This window comes from Pogona vitticeps, chromosome 2 (assembly GCF_051106095.1).
Source record: "Pogona vitticeps strain Pit_001003342236 chromosome 2, PviZW2.1, whole genome shotgun sequence".
Lineage (NCBI taxonomy): Eukaryota > Metazoa > Chordata > Lepidosauria > Squamata > Agamidae > Pogona > Pogona vitticeps.
In genome coordinates this window covers 61199666-61218811 of record NC_135784.1, presented here as the reverse complement: position 1 = coordinate 61218811, position 19146 = coordinate 61199666, and the positions used below count along the sequence as shown (strand labels likewise).

At 41.1% G+C, this 19146-nt stretch overlaps 1 long non-coding RNA gene across 1 annotated transcript in view; it reads left to right on the top strand.

The window, feature by feature from the left end:
• The first annotated feature begins 2292 nt into the window (after nt 1-2292).
• Nucleotides 2293-19146, top strand: part of LOC144586684 (uncharacterized) — a 43123-nt gene continuing 26269 nt past the window's right edge. The window contains exons 1-3 of the long non-coding RNA XR_013541640.1: nt 2293-3008; nt 4213-8400; nt 8506-8672. This is a non-coding gene — a long non-coding RNA (uncharacterized LOC144586684). The remainder of the gene's footprint in view (nt 3009-4212; nt 8401-8505; nt 8673-19146) is intronic.

Here is a 19146-nt window from a genome sequence, read left to right as displayed (position 1 = left end):
AAGACCCCACTGTACTAGAACCAGGGGACATCCACTCCAATTGAGTGTTATGAGAACAGACAAAACAAAACATTTCTTTACCCAGCGTGTTGTTAGTCTGTGGAACTCCTTGCCACCGGATGTGGTGATGGCTTGTGGCCTAGATCCCTTTGAAAGGGGATTGGACAGATTTCTAGTTACATGCAATGAAGGAGATATATAATCTCCAGGCTTAAAAGGTAAAGGTTCCCCTTGACATTTAGTCAGTTGTGTTCGACTCTAGGGGGCGGTGCTCATCCCCGTTTCCAAGCCATAAAGTCAGCGTTTGTCCGAAGACAATTTCCGTTGTCACATGGCCAGTGCAACTTAGACCCGGAATGCTGTTTACCTTCCCACCGAGATGGTACCTATATATCTACTCCCATTTACAGTACATGCTTTCAAACTGCTAGGTTGCGAGGAGCTGGGACAAAGTGACAGGAGCTCACTCTGTCGCGTGGGTTCGATCTTACGGCTGCTGGTCTTCTGACCCTGCAGCATACAAAGGCTTCTGCGGTTTAGCCCACAGCGCCACCACGTCCCTCAGGCTTTAAAGGAAGATAACTCAAAATGCCAGATGCAGGGGAGGGGTATCAGGAGACAGGTCTCTAGTTGTCCCATGTGCTCCCAGAGGCATCTGGTGAGGCTACTGTGAGATACAGGAAACTGGACTAGATGGGCCCTTGGCCTGATCCAGCAGGGCTCTTCCTATGTTCTTATGTACTTGAAGAACTGGCTGTGCTTGTATGAATGTAGATTGGTAACATTGGTTTTGGGGATCTGTGTCTCAGACCTGCCATGGTGATCTGTTAGGCTAGAAGTTACCAACAGGGCCTTTTCAGTGATGACCCTGTACCTCTTGATGTGCCTCTCAGGTATTCAGTTTCCAACTGACAGGTGCTGGCTGCAACATCACATCCACAATGCAGGCTGTTGGAGCCACAGGCAGTGTTAGATAAGCTGACAGGGAGTATTTGCAAGGTGTTTTTGAGGAACAAAGGCAATACCAAACATGTGGAATTAGCCAACAAGCTCCTTAAAGAGTGTGCAGAGGTCTTGTGCATAAACAGAGTCGAGAAGCAAAGTCCTACCACTACATTTGTGAGGTCAAGCAGGAAACCAAAAGAGTGTTCATTTCCTAATCATAGCCAGAAGAGTCAAGGAGTTTTTAGGACATGTAAAGACACAAGATTTAAGGAGTTAGTATTTCTGACAGTTCAGCGTATTGCAAACACTGCTTTTTACACAGATGCTGCCAGTAACACCTGCCCCAAAGGCATTTAGTTCTGCTTTTTCAGGCATTTCTACTCTCCGGAGCTTGCTGACAGTTTCTTTCCAGATTTTCTGCTAAACCATGCTCTGGAAAAGTTGGTTCCCATGTCCTGCCTCCCCAAACCCTGGTGTTTGGAGGATCCTGTAGGGCACTGGTTCTTAACCTTGGGTTACTCAGGAGTTTTGGACTGCAACTCCCAGGAGCCTTCACCACCAACTGTGCTGGCTGGGGTTTCTGGGAGTTGCAGTTCAAAAACATCCGAGTAACAAAGGTTAAGAACCACTGAGTAGTCAATCACTTTTATTCTGAATTGTTGTATGTGTGTGAAACACTTTGAGATCTAGAAAGTGTTTTTTAAAATGTCATCTAAAAGCCAATTATTGTCTATAATAGAACTGTTAGCATTCACTAGTTTAGTTTAAGTAGGGTGGCATTGGAAGCAGCAATGTCGGAGAAGGCAAGAGCTCCACGATAAATAGAACTTTAGGGGTCTCAGCAAACATTTCTGCAGGTCGGGGCATAAAACTGATGAATAAAATTGTGTCTTGGACTCATGAGTTCCAGTAAGTGGTTCTGATGAGATGCTTTGTTACTTTTCTTAAAATCCGCTGTGAGTTAATGGAATCCTACAGAATACAGTATCTGCCATCTTTATTTACAGGACCTCAAGCTTTATTTGTGATATGGATTGCTCAGAGCCTACTCAAGAGTTCAAAGAAAACTGAAGTGATAAAGTGTAATCTTGCCTGTTCAAATATATTAAAATAATAATTCAAAGGTATTTGTAATGCAATTCAAAATATATCTATTTAATGGTGTTGTATTCCTTCCATTAATTAACTCGTGGCTAAAAATAAAATGTCACACCTATAGCCATAAATGTGCATTTTCAGAAAGAAAATCTGTTGCACTGGAGTCAAGGGCTATTTGCACTTGCCATCCAAAATCACTCCCATGCCAAAGCTTCACATGGTTACTTTTGTGTTGCAGAGTCACTTCTGTGACAGTGAGCATGCCAGGTAGCCAGCATACTCACGGTGAGCGGTTGCGCCCCTTGAAGATGGCGGAGAGAACTCAGCCAAGGGAAAAGGCTAAGGCACAAAGAGGAAGGGAACAGGCAGGTGTTCCCCATCAGGCTGCTGCACAGCTGAGGAAAGTGTAGCAGCCTGATGAGGAACACCTGCCTGTGGCAGCCAGGAGCCTGATAAAAAGGAGGACAGGCCAAGGCTCCATCAGCAGAAGAAGGAATTTGGGTTGATGTCTAGTAGCAAGTTCCTGCTGCTTGAAGGGACTGGGAGGGCTGTATGATGTTCCTCCAGCTGAAGGATCACTGCTGATTGCAAAGCCCCCTTACCTGGTCAGGCAAGGACCAGGGAGGAAGGAAGGGCTGGGCAGCTGGCATCCATGCCAAGGACAATACAAACTCTCTTTAAGCTGGGCAAAGTCTCATGTTGAGGGACTTGAACTGTGGGGACCCTCAGTGAAAATAACTGGGGATCCCATTGAGGGAGATGGTGCCTGACCTGCTTCCTCCAAGGCTGCAGGGATTCTGCAAAGCTGTAGTACAAATGTGCATATGTTTACACCCAGAAGTTGAGTCCATGGAGTTTGTGCCAGGTCTGTAGCACAGAAGGTTGACCATGCCTGCATAGAAATAGCAATCACCTTGGCAACATCCTGCACCCTCCACCAATAGATGTCATCTGCCAGATTACAGGTAGAGCACCTATAGTTTTTGTATTAAGGGAATAGTAATTTGGCATAGATTCAGTATATAGGAAGAACAAACTGATGTCATTACCTCTGACATAAATATATGCTGAAACTATCAAATAAAGCAATGGGGCAGAGGTAGCTGCAAAGTCTAGATGTTGTTAATATGCCATCTAGTTGTGTCTTATAATGACCCTAATATGGCTCTTATGATATGTGAGACATTTAAGGAGCATCTTTTTCATTCATTGAGTCCACTGAGTTTCCATGCCTGAGCAGGGATTCAGACTTGGGGCTCCTTAGCCCCAGTCTAACATTTGGTGGTGGTGGGGGAACTGCCTAGGTAATTTATCCCACTATTTGATCCCCTGTGCGGACAGGCTGGTTTTGCTGACAGCCAGACTTCGTCAGTGCTAGCATGAACCAGCCCATACAGAATCGAGTGTTCCAACTTGCACCTTTCTGGGTCTCTGTCAGGGACTACTCTTTTTAAAGGTGCAAGTAGGTTTGTTGCCAGCATGTGGGACTGCAGGGACTGAACTAAGGTGGAGGCTGTAGCTTTATTTTTCTCTTCAGCTTTAAATTTCCCAATATGTTTATGTGCCTTAAGAAGACAGCTTAGCCACTTCACTTTAGGGGGAAATTAAACACTTCCTCTGCTTTTCTGGAGGAAGAAGGAAGCAAAAGCTTTTTTTAAAAAAAAAATTGTTAGAACAGTGTTGATGCACTATACCTCTTACCAAAAAAAAAAATTGAAATCTTTTTCACAGGAGGAGGAGGGGGCAAGATGGGAAAGCCCCAACATTGTTTTCATAGGAAAGCTAGGCCAAATAGGGTCAGTTGAAGTGCATATGGCATGTGGAAGCAAGGATCACACCAAGTGACACAGCAGGACTCTATGGAACTGTATTAACCCTTTTATCCCTCATTAACCTGATCCAGTGGGCCATATAGCCAAGCCGTCTGTCCACTACTGCACTGCACTGGCTGTGGATGGATACCCACAATTTGATGGTGAGGGAGTCAGTAGTGAGAAAATATGACTGTGTTTAGAGGCAACATTTACCCTGAATAGTACTGTGCATTAATAGGGCATCCGTATAGTTCCAGCTCTTGCCAGTGGAATCTGTTACTTATTTTACTTTTGCTGACACCAATCAGTATTCTTATAATTTAACAACAACCTACTTTTGGTTTTGTGTGCACAGATGATCAAGACCCCATGGGCCTGAGAAATTATTTGAAGGTATGAGAATGCCAGCAGTTTGTACAATCCTGGAGACAAAAATGAGGATATGGTTCTCATCTTGGGGGAAGGCTTTCTGTGACATGTTTTTAGTCATGTATTATCCAGCGGTACAGTTTGGAAGAGATGAAAAAGAACTTGATGGGACTGTCTTAACTCAGTGCTAAGAAAAGGAACAAAGGGTATTGTCATTGACAATTCAGATCGTTTAGCCAGTCTTGTTTTAGACAGGAGTTTTCTCCAGACCTGTTAAAGATCTGAAAGGCTGAAGCTGGAACCCTTGCATGCAAATGGTGGATGTTTTACTGATACCTGAAGAATTGTGAGGTGCATGGAGAAAAAGGTTGACATTATCTATCCTGGTGACTGTTTAGTGTGCCACAGATCTAAACTGCATTGATCTGTGGTTCCCATGCCCCCCATGTGTATTTGTGACCCCTCATGGATTTTCCCTATAACACTAGTGCATGTATGTGAGATAATTAAAGAGTGGTTTTATCATTGCCACTCCCATTGAGTTTCCATGGCTGAATGAGGATTTAAATACAGGTTTTTAAAGTCCCAGCACATCACTCTGCCCACTACATCACATTGGATATCCTGTGCAAGGCATAGTACTCCTTAGAAATTACTTAAACCATTGCTTTTCATGTGCTAATTACAAATAAGATATGTAGCTCAGGTTGCTATCTAATTAGAAATTTCCTGTGTAATGTTGCTGCAGTGCTTTAGTTATACCTGTGCTCCATCTTAAGTGATTATATGCCATCATACTGCTGTTCTTCAATATCAGCTGTAAAAAAAAAAGATGTTATCTGAGCTAGTTTCTACTGCTTATGAGGGCTCTGAGCCAAGCATTTTCAGCCAACTTGCAGGAGTTCATCCCTTTATTAAACAAGACACTCCTGAACCCATTGGGTCTCTTAGCAATGCTGTTCCTGACAGGCTCCTTTTATCTATTTATATTATATATATATATATATTTTCAATCAGAGCATCCCATGTTCAAGAGGTTTTTCTTATCCTTAAATCCTCCTTTAACTGCAAGCAGCAGAAAGAGCTGCTTTATGCAGAAATGCATGCGCAAAATCTGAAGGGAGGCGTGGGATTAATGGGAAGAGATTTGTTCATACAAACCTTTATGAAAAATGGAATTGAGGCTTTGCAGGCAGTGTAAATGGAATGGCAAGATTAACTATGGGCTTTCTTTGACAAGGGCTCATATTAAGAAGAGAGCTGCCATCTCTTGGTAAACACAGAAGATGTGAATTTGATATTAAAGGAAAGGTTCCTTTGGTAGGGACAGCAGGGTAAGGGGCAAGGGAGAAAGCCATTTATTAGAAAAACGTAATATCATCTGGGTCTTTATATCTGTTTCTGCCTATGCCAAATTGAGGTCACAGGAAATGATTTTACATTAAATTCTGATTTTTGGGGGGTGTATTTAAGTCATTATCATATCATAACTGCATGTCATCAAGTCAGTTCTGACTTATGGCAACCTTTTCCAGGGTTTTCTAGTTGGCAAAAATGCAGAAGTGGTCTACCATTCCCTTCTGGGACTGTGCAGCTTGCTCATGACTACACAGACTGGCTCTTCTCCCAGGAAGCACAGTGAGAAATCAAACCCCCAGATTCTAGGTCTGCTGCCAGATATCTAAATCATTGAGCTGTCCAGCCAGCAGGAGGCCTTGGTAGTTTAGGTATCTGATTGTGGAGGCAGAGGTTAAGCATTGGATTCCCTTCGGTGCCTCCCAGAAGAGCCAGCCTGTGTGGCCTTGGACAAGCGTCGCAGTCTCAGGATGCCACCAAAAGAAGGGAATAGTAAAATCACTTCTGAGTACTCTACCTAGAAAAACCTGGAAAGGGTCTACTTAGAAAAACTTGAAAATAGTCACCTTAAGTCAGAATTTATTCGTGGCATGTTGTTATTAGTTTACATAGCAGATTTTAAAAAACAAAACCACACCTCACACTTTAAAGATGTAGAGCAGAATTGCCAAAATTAGGTGATATGAAATGCAAGAAATATATAAAGAAGATCCTTTCTTGGTTAGCCACTAACTTTGTCTAAATAACCATGCAAAGTTGACCATGCTCAGATGAGTTATTCAACTGACATGCAGAGAAATGGTCTCTTCAGATGTTTTCTATGGTTCATTAAGTATCCATTGTTTTTAAAACAATGCTCGTCTTTCCAGACTGAGTTCATTTCTACAGCATCCCTTGCAAGACTTGTATGTGGGTCAGGACAGGCCCAAGACATTTTGCTTCCTGAGGCAAAGAATAAGATGGTTTTCCCTCCCATTCTATGACCATATGACAAATAGATTAGAAGTGGAATGTTTATAGCATAGCATCCCTCTCTACAAAGGAAGGCAGCAGGCTATTTTAGGAGGTGTAGGAGATGGCAGGGAAAACAAATACTGTAACTCATTCCGCCAAGACCTTTCTGCCCCCCCCCCCAACACCTTGATCTGCCATGGGGATTAAAGGTCAGGCTCCCTCTGCCCTCCCTTATTTATCGGTGTAGGTCTCTTCGATAGAATTCGCAGAGCCTGAAAAAGAACCCCCAGGTCACTGAGTCCAGCCCAGGTTTTAAAATCATCAGGAGGGAGGTTTCTCTTGATTTCACTTGATTCTCTTGATTTCACAGGGGCATTTAGTGGGGACATGGGAAAGGGCCTTCTCTGTCGCTGTTCCCAGACTCTGGAACTATTTTTAATTAATTAAGGAGGAGTTGAACCCTGGGCCCAGGAGAGAATCCTGAAGTGGCCCACTTGTTACTTCTCTCAGAGATAACAAGGAACCATTGGTGACCCGTCTCTGGTTAAAGCTCATGAACCAGTTATAAATCCATCCAACAATGGTATTGTTCTGCCCATAGTGAATGTCATGTGGGACCTTGTCAGAAATCTTGCTGAAGTAAGCCACTCTCATCTACTAAACTTGTGATCATATTAAAAGAAAAGATTAGTTTGGTATGACTTGTGATTGAAAAACCTATGCTGTGTCTTAGTAATTAAGAGAAACTTGCACAATCACCTGGCAGATATACTTTGATTATGATTCTGCCTTGAGCAGGGGGTTGGACTTAATGGCCTTGTAGGCTCTTTCCAACTTCACTTTTCTATGATTTTATTCTATGAATTATTCCCTTCGTTTCTAAATGTCCCTGACCAATTGTGATCTGTTTTAGGACCTTTCCTGTTATCAGTGTTGAACTGACTGGTCGATAGCTGTCTGGATTCTAACATTTTCTTTCCCTTTTTTGAAACAGGGCCATTTGTCCACCTTTATTTGTCTAAAAGAGAGGGAAAAATATATAATTTAATAGAAAAAAATAGAATATTCATTGAACTGTAGGTGTTCAGAATTGGCTTCTCAGAACTCACTGGTGTCTGTGGTCAGAGAAATTGGCCGGACAGTTCACTAAATTTTGTCTAAGGAACAAATAAATTCTTCCGCATTTTCTCAGAAGTGAAGGTCGTCATTGGTATCGCTTTGTTCTTTTTCTGCCTAAGGATGTTTTGATTTTGACACTGCCTCTGCAAATGACAAGAATGGCAACTGTGTTGAAAGCCCGGCCACCGTTTGGCTTCTGCCACAATAATCTTTGTCTTGTGTCATTCTAGGGTGTGGCAAGTGGGACTATGAATTGGTTGCTAAATGGGAGCCTGTCTGGAAAAAGAGAGACTGACTGAGAAACCAGAGTGTCACATGCTGAGTTGAAAGGGCTGCTTCATCTAAATCTTGAATCTCAACTACTGTATTGCCTCCTCCCTGAAGTCTGATTATACTCTCTTTCTGAGCTATGTTGACAACTTCAGAGAGTCTTGGGGACAATTTTTTTTACCATCAAGATTCATCAGAAATTACAACAAACTAAAAAATGAGCAAAATCTCTCCCCCTCCCAAAAGGAAAATCAAATATTACTGCAAAGTCAAGCCCAGTTGCATTTTTGTGGATCTGAACTGTGGGGATTGGTTGGGGTCTGTTTTCTTCTTTTCTTTTGCAGATGTTTTTGTCAACTGCAGGACACATGGGAGCACAAAAACAGCCTTGGGGGAGCCATAACCCAGGATGCAGTTTGTCCATACCTGCTGTGTTGCCTAACTAACAAAACTTTGCACAAACAGTCTGGAACTTGTGAGTGTTCTCCCTTGAGCTAGTATTTCCCTGTTCTGTTCTAATATTATTTCACTTATTGTTTGCCATTTATAATATTTGCTCTTCTCCATTGCTATTCTCCAGCACAGGAATTGTCTATATGTTGATTCTTGCATGCTTGGTACAACTCCACTTGCGAAATAGCGGTATGTGAAAGGGTCAGCACCCCTGGTAGACAATCACCTCTTGGCCTGTGCCCCTTAGAGAGGCCCTTGGAGTTGCCTTCTGTCAAGCCTTGGACAGCCACTGAGGTTGGTTGGTGTAGTGTTCTCTATTTATTAGGTCTATGGTTCATATTATATTATGTAATGGTTTATGTTTGTTATGTAATATAATGGTTCATGCATATTAATGTTGCTGAGAGGCAGAGCCCAAAGAGATGCTATAAGAGGCGGAGTCAGAGAGTCAAGGGATAGATTAAGTAAGATTAAGTCAGGCAGTAGAGAGAAAAGTCAGAGAAAGTAATAGAGTGTGTAGTTTGGGAAATTCTGAGGTATGATCAGCTACTGAAGATATTAATGAAACAATCTCTATAATCAATAAACCAAAGTTTTATTTAAAAGAACTTGAAGTGTGGACCTGAATCTTTCTGAGGTAATGGTGATTTAGGGATCACCTGGTGGCAGCAGTGTTAAAGAGGCAGCAGTGCTCTGAGGCTTGAAGGTCAAGCCAAAGGGGCACGAGGGTGGACGCAACAGTTGGTCAACTCACGGCTGGAGGGAGAAGCTAGGTGAGGGGAGCTACCTGTTGAGGAAGTGAGGTAGAGCTCTGTCCCCAGCTGGTGAGGATAAAGTTAGAGGGTGAGGAACAGGTGGTGGCCAGTGTTGTAGAGGAAAAGGAAACAGCCAAGGGGTTAGGAATTGGGCCTGGGAATCTCCAAAGAGTAAGGCACCGGGGGGGGGGAGGACCATGGAGGAATGCTGTCCCTCTACGCATGAGAATGAACATGTGTACTCCTGGAGTAGTATCTCTGGGAGAGCACTGAGAGACCCCTAGCACAACAGCTGCCTAATAATACCAGCCATTCATAAGAGGCTTGATCTTTTTTGATCGGACAACCTCCCTGATAGAGAGAGGGAATGCTGTAGACCTGGTATATCTTGACTTCAGCAAAGCTTTCGACCAAGTGCCCATAATATTGATTAACAAGCTAACTAGGCGTGGGCTGGACAGAACTACTGTCAGGCGGATACACAGTTGGCTACAGAATCATACTCAGAGGGTGATGATTAATGACTCCTTCACAAACTGAGAAGAGATTTAAAAAAAACCCTCAGGGTTCAGTCCTGGACCTTCTGCTCTTCAACATTTTAATGAATGACCTGGATTAGGGCTGCAGGATATGCTAATCAAATTTTCCAATGACACATAATTGGGTGCAATAGCTAATACTCTGGAAGACAGATACAAAATTGAAAATGATCTGGATAGGCTTGAGCGCTGGGCTGAAAACAACAGAATGAAATTTAAAAGGGATAAGTGTAAAATACAGCATCTACGAAAAAGAAACCAAACACACAGTTACAAGATGGGGGATACCTGGCTCAGCAATATTACAAGAGAGAAGGATCTTGGAGGCATCATAGATCACAAGCCGAATATAAGCCAATATTGTGATGTGGCTACAAAAAAAGGAAATGCTATTTCAGTCTGCATTAACAGGTGTATAGTTTCCGAATTCCATGAGATACTTGTTCCCCTCCATTCTGTGCTGTTTAGGCCTAATATTGAGTATTGAGTCCAGTTTTGGACACCGTACTTCAAGAAGGATGTTGACAAATTGGAACAAGTTCAGAGGAGGGAAAGAAGGATGATTGAGGCTGCAAAACAAGTCCAATGTGGGAAGACTGATAGAACTGGGCATGTTTAGCCTGGAGAAAAGAAGAGTGAGGGCAGATAAGATAGCAGTTTTAAAATACTTGAAAGGCTGTCATTCAGTGGAGGGGAAGGATCTGTTCTCGATCATCCCAGAGTGCAGGACACGCAACAATGAGCTCAAGTTGTGGGAACTCAGATTTTCGTTGAATATCGAGATACACTTCCTAACTGTTAGAGCAGCACAGCAATGGAACCAATTACCTCTAGAGGTGGTGAGTGCTCCAATACTGTGGGGGCATTCAAGAGCAATTTAGACAACCATCTGACAACCATCTGAATATAGCCTTTGATATATATTCCTGCATTGAGCACGGTGTTGGACTCAGTGGCCTCATTGGTGCCTTCCACTTCATTATTCTATGATTCTATGACTCTGAACTGTGCCAAGCCTGGTGATGTTAACTGGAGATGGCCAGGGTGACTTAGGGAGAATATTCCTCAAACATATACGTTTTTAATCCCGTACCCCTATCCAGATGTTACAGTATCTGATTCATTCAACACACAAGGATTGTCCCCCCCCCCACTGATATTTCATTTATGCAGTGATGGTGGAGTCAGAAAAAGAGAGGTTCCTGTCCACATGGAGATTCTTCACACAAGCAGCAACTTAGATTTTACAACGTTTTTGCTTGTGTGGAGGGTCTCCAAGAAAGCAGGAAACTCTTTTATTCAGAATCCTTGGTTGTGGCATGAAAGCAGTGACAGAGGAGGACAGCACTTAGTGTTCCCTTCTTTGTGTGATGGATAAACCAACTCTAATGAATAGAACTCTTGCCTGCCTAGGCAAGAAAAACATTTAGATAAGGTGTACTGCAACAAGTTCTGTTCAGATGAATGTACGTAATATTTGTTACCATTCTTAATGTGGTTGAGGTAAGAGATTTTGCCAGTGCAGTATCCATTTTACTGTCCCGTTTTCTTCTCTCCCCACTGCCTGAGGGACAGAATCCAACAAGCTAGATTCCAACAAAGCTTTCTTTAAAAGTTGTTACAGACGGTGTCAGACTTTAGTTGAAAGTTGCAGTTTTGAGATTCGTGCAGCAGCTGACCTTGCAGTTCTGCTTGGAGCACTTTAATTGCCAGTCGGACCAAATTGGTTCCATATAGCCTAGTGAATCTGAGAACAGCAGTGTGACAACGGCTTGCCTTAATCTTGCTATGAGAAATGTTCTCAGGAGCCTCTGGCTAGCTATCTGTCCTAGAGGAATATAGTCCTTAAAAAAAGAGCATGTATTGAGTTTCTCTATCTATTGCCTTATCACTTCACTGTGCGTATTTTAGGATAGGAGCTTTAAGAAAAAGCGTTTCTTTCACCGTATCATAGTTAATTGTAACATTTTCTTTTGGCAATGGCAAACTGGCCCAGCATCGTAGGTGATAATAAGAGCCAGGTATATATAAGACTCAGTTTTGGAGTAGAAATCTTAATTCATACTATAAAGATAGTATCTGCCTAACTTATATCTATATCTTTGTTTAATATAAATATCTGTACTTGAACAGTTCTGTCACTTCTGAGAAGTTTTGTGCAATAGCTGTTTATGAATGGATCTGTCCATATTTCCCAACCTGAATTGTTTTTTTTTAAATGTTCTATAAATACTGTTTCATACCTTCCTGCCCCTGTAAAGCCCAGATGGGGTTTCTGCTGACAGAAGCCCAGTTCCGGTGCTGTGGGAAGGGAGAAGGAGGTCGTGTCCCTTGTCCCTGCTCCCAAGCTCCAGTGGTTCATCTGATTCTCACAGTTACAACCCAGGTCATCTCTAGGCCAGGAGTAAGCAGTTGGATGGCTTGAAATCTTCTGAATTACACAGCAGGCAATACAGTTAGGATTCGTGAGAACTGTAGGTGAGAATGTCTATCATGCTGTCATCAAATATGTCATCCTGAACTCAGCATGCCTAAAGGAATGCTAGATTAAGTGGATCCTTGACTATCTGAAATTCAAGAGGACAGATGCCCAGATGGTGGTTGATCCTCAGAAGGCCAGGATCCCGAGCCCTCCAATGAAAGTGGCTTAGGGAGGCTGGACTCTCTTCCAGCCAATGCAAATGTGCAATTTAAAGCCATGAGCCCAGAAAGAAGCTCCAAGAAGGAGGTTTGGCTTCAGGGAACATCTCCTTGGGAGAAAGGGCTTCCTCTGGAGAAACACATCTAGGAAAGCACATCTTCCTGGTGAAATCAGTGGGCCTTCTTGCTGAGTTCTCTTATCAGGTGATCAGATGCCTACAGCTCAGTTTCTGGAGGGACCCAGGCAGCCCATCTATAAAAATCTTGGTTTGGTACAGTGTTTTCATATGAGACAACATTTTTTTTTTGCCAGGTGTGACCCTTTGGACTGCTTTGACTATGCCAGTGGACTTTCTATGTTTGCTTGCATGATTCTTGAACTGATTTGAACTTTGACTTGGGATCTGCTACACCTAATTTACCCTACACCTTGGGACTGACGCCGTCCTGCAAACAGGATGTTTGAGGGTCGCCAGGTTGCCTACCCTACTTTAGGCAGCTGTGTAGCTAAAATGTCTGGGCATAGGGATCATGTACATTTTCCTTCCTCATAACGTGTTCAGGCATTAGGAAGGGAAGTATTAATAAATATAAATATTATAAATACATGGGAAACGGGACACACAAGCTTTGTTCTCTTTATTCTCTTATACACATGGAGGATAACTTTCTTTCTCCATCATGCGATTTGAAATTCTGTTGGCTTCCCCAGTGAGAAGGTAGGCTTTCACACATAGAGGGCAATGGAAATTCTGTTGGGCAGGACTAGAATCTTGGCATTTTCTAGCAAAGAATCTTTATCATGGGACTAGAATTACAGTTTACTACAACTGTTTACTCATATATGTGTACAAGTAGATGATAAAGAATAAAAACTTTTAAAAAAGTAATAGCCTTCCTCTAATTTTTTTTTGTTCTCTTGCAGCATCTTCATCTTCCTAGTCTGTCATCTGTCTAGTTTGAAACTTTACCACTTAAGTGTTGATTATGTTATTGACCTGGCTGGATAGCTCAGTGGTTTAGGTATCTAGCTGTGGAGCCAGAGGTTGGCAATTCAATTCTTCACTGTGCCTCTTAAGCAAAGAACCAGCCTGAGTGGCTTTGGACAAGCTTGCAAAGTCCAGAGCATCCCCAGAAGAAAGGAATAGTAAACCCCTTCTATGTATTTTTACTTAGTATACCCTGGAAAGAACTGACGTAAATCAAAATTGACTTGACAGCAAATAATTGTTGTTTTTGTTGTTGTTTTATTGATCAGGTGTACTGACTGATTCAAAGATCTGATGCATTCAATATTTTGAAGATCGGGGCATTTTTGCACTTGTTATCCATGCTTTGTAATCCGATGAATACTGTCATGTCTACAAATATTTGTGAGGATGTGTGCCTTTTCCTTTTGGATCAGCACAAAGCACTTGGACCAGGGAAAGAGTCTTCTAGACGCATGTTCATTAGTGTATGTGCATCTGTCTATGCATGCATCATTTCCACCAGAACCAGCCTATTATCCTAGTGCAATTAATTGCTTCTTGTTGGTGCTTCCATGGTGCTTCCATTTTAGCTATGGACACCATGTTCAGACATAGCATAGCACAAAGCTGTCAGGCTATTGAGTCCAGTGGGGAAGAAACACTGGCAGGTCTGGAAAGCTGTTAACTGCATGTTTTTCTTTTAAATCCATGGTTGTTCTTATTTATATGCCTAATAGTTGCTCTTCATAACTATAGTCCATATTAGTATGTGTAATTGAACTGATAGTTTCTAAACGTGCCCCAACAACTGTCTTTATATGGCTTTTGAGGAGTATTAAAGTTTTAGTTGACCTCTAGAAGCTGACAGGGCAGATAGGGAAGTGTCCAAAACTCCCATGAAACTCACACTCTCAGAGGAACAATGGCACAGCATCTTTTCATTGGAAAATCTTAACTACAGGTGCTAATTAAACACATTCATAATAAGCTCTGTAAAAATAGAAATCTGAGAAGGTGGGGTAGAGGTTGAATGGAAGAATCAACACCCATTAGTAATATTGCAATTCCATTAGTGTTAATATGACTAGTGAGAAGGATAGGAAATATGAGCTGATACCTCTTCCCCCTCTAAACACCCCCATGGCCTCTCCCACTTTAAAGAAATAGTAGCTACATTTAGCAGGAGGTGATAACTAATATTCCTTTATGGCTAATCTTTTATTTTTCTTGTTTTGAAGATTTTATACGTCCAGAAAAAAAGACCATAGTCCTGAAATCAAAAGAACTATAATATTTCAGTTCCCACTGGTTCTGTTGTAGTGAAGGTAACAAAGCTTGGATCCTAGCATAGATTAATTTAAGGAAGATCTTGAAAGGAATGCTTTGCATCTCACATCACTCTGGAAAGTCTCTCCAAACAGGGGCTCTCTTGAGTAATATTAGTTGAGATGCAGAGCCTATCTGGGTCAGGACAGCTGGTGAAACTTTCCTACCAGGAATGTAATGAAAGTGAATTCTGCATTCCAAACCACTGGGTCTTATAACACCTTAAAGACTAACATGTTTCTTTTGGACTAAGCTTATGCCACTGTAAATCTGTTTTGCCTTTAAGATGCAATAAGACTCAGTGTTTGTTTCCACTTGAGGCTTTTACTGTAGAGTTACCATGTCTAATTTCATTGAATTTTTAGGAAATTCATGTGATGATCTCCTTGTAACCTTTTTATTTGTAACTGTGTTGTTTTGTATTATCAGGTTTCTTTCACCTTATGGCAGCCCTATATAGTAATAGTGGCTTATCCAAGGTCCTCTCATCAACAGCTCTGCTAAGGTCTCACAAAGACCATGATTTCCTCTATTAAGTCATTCTAACTCATCTTCAGTCTTTTACCATGCCTATTGCCATCTTTTCTTAGCATTATTGTTGTAAGTTGAGTCTCATTAAATGTCCAAATGTCTAAAGTACAGTAGCCTCAATTTAGTCATTTCAGCTTCTAGTGTGAGTTCAGGTTTGTTATTGAATTGGCTTATTTGACGTTCTGGCAGCTCATGGTATGTATGTACTGTATAGCCTCTCCAGTACAAATTGCAGCAGCTTCCCTCCCAGGAAGCACTGCAGCAAGAAAGAAGGCCCAGAAGAAGACCTCAGTCTTCCTCCAGGTGAGTGAAATGAACGTTTCTGCAGATCTGTGAAAGGTTTTGCTATAATCTATAAAACACTGGCTGGTTTTCTTCTGAAATTATATTAGTATATACAGTATATTAATTAGTATATATTAATATATTTTATTATTTGATACCGTCCAGTAACTAATATATATAGTTACCAGACATTTCTTGCTCCATATACAGTTAAAAGTTAGTTGCAAAACCCTTTGATACAGACCGGTAACTATACATACATACATACATACATACATACATACATACATACATACATACATACATACATACATACATACATACATACATACATACATACATACATACATACATACATACATACATACACATACACACACATACACACACACACACACATACATACATACATACACACACACATACATACACACATACATACATACATACATACATACATACATACATACATACATACATACATACATACATACATAAAACCAGTCTGTGTTTTATAGATTATAGCAAAGCCTTATATATGCAACCTAATTGCTAGTGCTTCTTCCTTTTTTGAAACCATAAGACATTTCTTGCTCCATATACGGTAAACAGTTAGTTGCAAAACCCTGAGCATTGCTTTGCTTTAAAGGGAGATCAAAATCTTATGCTTAATGGCCCTCCTTGGAATCTCTTTTCGTTGGAATTGGAATTTATATTAAACATTTCTAGTCCATAGGCTATTGTTCTGGTTTCTGTATTTGATAACAGAATCTTGTTCAGATGTTGACAGATTGAGTCTCTGTAACTCATCTACTCCTGGTAATTTATTCCTTCCAAGTGTTTTAACAGTAGTGGTCAGTTCACTTTCTAAATCACAGGATTCTTCTTCAAAGGAATATGCCATTCTGGCTTTTCTTCTGTACAGTTTTTCACTATATTGTTTCTAACTTTATTTTATCCTGGTCACATAATTTTTGTGTGTGTGATTTTCTTTCTTTCTTTCTTTCTTTCTTTCTTTCTTTCTTTCTTTCTTTCTTTCTTTCTTTCTTTCTTTCTTTCTTTCTTTCTTTCTTTCTTTCTTTGTTTTCTTTCTTTCTTTCTTTCTTTGTTTTCTTTGTTTTCTTTGTTTTCTTTGTTTTCTTTGTTTTCTTTGTTTTTCTTTTTCTTTTGATCCTTCAGCTTCTTTAATCTTGCTTTAAATTTCCCTTTGATTTCTTGGATTTCATAGAAGAGATCTGTTGCTTTTCCTCTTTTGTTGTTTTTGTCTGTTCCTTTCCACTGATTACTGTAATAGTACTGTTTGTAACAATGTGGCTGTCACAAATCTTACCCAAGGTGGAATGGTCAAAGCTGAAATACTAGGCTAATACTGATCTATCCTATTAAGGAATTGGTAGTCACATCAACAGAAAAGAATTGGTAGCTCCACCACCAATGGAGGATGAGAGAGAAATTATTGAAGGGCAATTACTGGGCGGCAGCAGCAATGTTAAATGATACTGAAGATGTTTCACGGAAAGCAATAGTGGCACCCAACTAATCCCTGCTACAGCAGAAGGCAATAGTTCTGATCCCTCTGGTGCAACAGTCCAAAATGAAACAAGAGATAGTGTTGGAGGATGAGGGTCCCAGGATGGAAGGCACTCAGTCAACTACTGGAGAAAAGCAAAGGAAAATAACAAAACAGTATTGTTGCAAATGAACCATCTGGTTAAAATTGAAAGGACATTTGGTTACTGATGAGCATAGAGGCAAAGTGTGAGTTCAGTGCCTCATGACACATACAGTGGGGTCTCTACTTAAGAATGTCTCTACTTAAGAACAATCCAACTTAAGAACAGCTCCATTTGCTAAATTTTGCTTCTACTTGAGAACAGAAATCCAAGATAAGAACAGGGAAAAAAACCTTTCCTGCTCTTTTTTTAACCTTAGGTCATCTTAGGTTAAAAAAAAAATTCTCCCCCTAGTGGTAGAGTACGTATTAACCAGCTTTGCATTAGTTCCTATGAGAACTAATGCTTCAATGTACAAACGCACCTCTACATAAGAAAAAAAACAGCCAGAACGGATTAATTGGTTTTCAGTCCATTCCTATGGGAAATTTTGCTTCAACTTAAGAACGTTTCAACTTAAGAACACCATTCCAAAACCGATTAAGTTCTTAAGTAGAGGTTCCACTGTAGTTTCTATGGACGGAAAAGAGCAGATACGGATTAAATGGTTTTCAATGCATTCCTATGGGAAATGCACATTCAACATAAGAACTTTTCAACTTGAGAACCACCTTCCAATACGGATTAAGTTCTTAAGTAGAGACCCCACTGTATAATCAGAACAAGGGATGTGAGGAATATGGATCAAAGTATATTTGAAACCAATAAATAAGAAATGGAACATTTGAATGTTGCAATACTTGATGTGAGTGAACTAAAATGGACTGGAATAAGACATTTCCAACAGCACAGAGTGTTTTATTATTTATTTTATTTTATTTGTTTTACTTCCCTATAAAAGGACTCTAGGCAGCTCACAATATTAAAAAGAATAGAATTAAAAACATAAGACATGATTGCTAAAAGCCTGCCTGAAGATGTGGGTCTTCACCTGTCAGTGGAGGGATAAAAGGAAGGGGACCAGCCTGGCTTCCCAAAGGAAAGTATTCTGTATGTAACCCAAGAGCTGCTACAGAGAGAGCCCTCCCCTCGGTCCCGATCCGCCATGCCTGCACTGACAGTGGGACTGAGAAGAGGGCCTCTTCTGATTATCTTAAATGCCAATTACTTCTGGAAATAACAATTCAGAAGAAATGATGAGGCTCTGATAGCGAGACATGCTGCAGCACTAGTAGTATTGGGCTGATACCACTTAGTATCAATCAGATTTCAGGGAAAACCTGTTACTATAAGTATCCTGCAAGATATGCTGCAACTACAAGTGCTGAAGAAGAAATGATCAAAAGGTTCACGGAATCATTTAGGAGGGAACTGTTCACACGTCAGATAGGATGTGATGATAATCATAGGTGACTTGAAAACAAGTGTAGGAAATCAAGCAGAACCAAACACTTCTGGAGAATTTGGCCTAAGAGTCAGAACAGTAGCAGGAAAGCAATGCAAAGAATTCTGTGAAGGCAACCACTTTCTGAATGTGAATAAATACTTTAGGCTGCTAAATACTGTAGGTGCCTATACACATAGACATCACCAGATGGCCAATATAGAAACCAGATAGGCTTAATAATTGGAATCATAGGACAGAATATGTATTTCTCTCAGCCAAAACAAGTCCAGGAGTGGACTGTGCTACAGAGCATGTTCCTATCAAAAATTAGAGTAAAAGTTGGAGAGGGGCACTAAAATCAAATCAAATCAATCAATCAATGCCAACATTTAATTGAAAAAAGAGGTTACTTACCTGTAACTATGGTTCTTCAAGTGGTCATCTGTGAATTCACACTGATGGGTTAATCTGTGCCTGCGCAGAGCAGCTTCGGAATCTTCTAGGGCTCAGGCACATGGTACTGGGACCTCCCCCATGTTGGCTATAACACCACCCCGGCACCGAGTGCCTCAGTTCCGTGGAACTGTCTGCCGCTGCACAGCATGCCAAAAGGACACGTGATGGACAGCAGGGAGGAAAGGCGGGAAGAGTGAATTCACAGATGACCACTTGAAGAACTATGGTTACAGGTAAGTAACCTCTTTTTCTTCTTCGTGGTCTC